The sequence below is a fragment of the Perkinsus marinus genome (assembly GCF_000006405.1).
Source record: "Perkinsus marinus ATCC 50983 genomic scaffold scf_1104296953732, whole genome shotgun sequence".
Classification (NCBI taxonomy): domain Eukaryota; phylum Perkinsozoa; order Perkinsida; family Perkinsidae; genus Perkinsus; species Perkinsus marinus.
Window position 1 is genome coordinate 3,641 of NW_003208398.1, and position 1,931 is coordinate 5,571.

The 1,931-nt window shown below is 43.6% G+C and overlaps 1 non-coding gene across 1 annotated transcript; it reads left to right on the plus strand.

Moving 5' to 3' along the window:
* Positions 1 to 291: 291 nt before the first annotated feature.
* Positions 292 to 373, plus strand: Pmar_PMAR013440. Its single transcript has one exon. It is a non-coding gene; the product is annotated as a tRNA-Ser (tRNA).
* Positions 374 to 1,931: the final 1,558 nt, after the last annotated feature.

Consider the following 1,931-nt stretch of genomic DNA (forward strand, 5'->3'; position numbering starts at 1 on the left):
TCTTGACGTCATTCTCCGGGAGCGACTCATCTCACAGGTGTGTGGGTGGCATGTGCAGTGTGGGAATATATGCACATGGTTAACTACATGTGTTGCTGAAAATATGGAAATTTTGATAAAATTTTGAGAAATTATCGTTCGTTTTTGTGCATTTCTACCCAAAATCATGTGGATTTTCACAATATAGTGAGGAAATTCACGAACTCAGTTGAGGGAACCAAACGTATAATCCCACACTGGATGAATGACTTGTGTGCATGATGAGAGTTTTGGAAAGGTTGCATATTATCAGACAGCGTGTCCGAGTGGTTAAGGAGGTGGACTCGAAATCCACTAGGCTCTGCCTGCGCAGGTTCGAATCCTGCCGCTGTCGTTAGATTTGTGGCTTCGACTATTGGATATTTTAGTACTGCTTCTGATTCGGACTAGTTCTGAAACTCAGAATCAATTCTCAAGCTCAATAGCGCTTGTTTCATGCGATTCCATCAGTGTTGGAATATACGCACATGGTCAATTACATGTGTTGGTGACAATATGAAAATTATTAGAGGAATATTTGGGAAACTATCTTTGGTTTTTGTATACTTCTACCCCTAGTTATAGATTTTTATAACGTAGTGAGGAAACTCTCGAACTCAGCTGAGAAAACCAAAGATATAATGCCACATCGGATTCTATAGTCAGTTCGAAAATTCAAAATCAGTTTGCCGTAAATCTCCAACAACGTATTCGATATGGTTTCCTTGTCACGCTCAGCCATCATCAACATCACAACGAAGTCGGTATGATTATGAATGCCAAGGCCAAGGACCTCGGAGGGCTTCTCGACCGACCACTCGATGGAGATAGCTGTGTTATACCCAAACATTTGGCAGAGTACGCTCTAATTCGAAACGCGAATACGAACTCATGTGCCCTATACTTACATCACAATATCGGAACGGTATAACTCAAATCTGCCTCACCAATGCAGTGAAATCGAATCATTGTTGAAGTGATCAGTTCTGATCGTTTCAATGAAACTACTGCTATAACGTCACTCCCAGATATATAGTCCAAGTTCAAACACCGCTGAAGCAATTCCACGTCAGAGGAGATTCTGGATCATCCGAGCCCTTTGATAGTGGCACAGACGGTCCGATCTACATACAGCTCCATGGCTATGATAAACACTACGACTACCATACGTGTAGGCATCTATCAGACAACATTGAAACTCGGCAGGGCTTCACGCGCAGTGCTAATCCCTGTGTACAGATCAAATCTGTGAAATCGTTACCGAAAATCTCTCGCCTACACAAACCTCTAATCGCACCTTTTTTCGTATAGTCGGAGGCAACACGAAAATAGTACTAGAATTTTACGCTTTTCTCGACAACTAATATCAGGTTGTATCCCCGCGTTCAAATAGGACATTTAATCATCTCCCCCCATGAACCCAGGGGATTCAGGTTCGGGATGGTACTTGCTGAAGCAGCACTTGAAGGCTGGTCGCCATTACGCTGTATCCATACTCGGTCCTGATGTTGGTCCGGTGAAACAAATAGATCTTCATAACCCTACTGATGATGATTGGTGAGTGAGGAGGGCCTCCTCAGGAGGCACTTTATATAAGCAGTGTTGGAGAGATATATGCTCGCTCTTCTCAGCTGAGTTCAGGAGTTTCCACAAGCTAATTCTTGAAACTTACATAGGATTCAGGGTTGAGATATTTTTCCATGATCGATTCTGAGCATCTTCCTTTCAGGTTCGCAGGGACAGTCCTCATCAAAAGATTCACTCCAGAGGGGAGCAATGGGAGAAACGCGATGCACAGCGACGCTTGGGTGGAGTTCAAAGTGATTATATTCCATACCGCACTTGACACATCGTATAGTGAATAAGTGGTTAGTTCACCTGACCACCCGAGCAGTCAGTGGTGCGATCAGCGA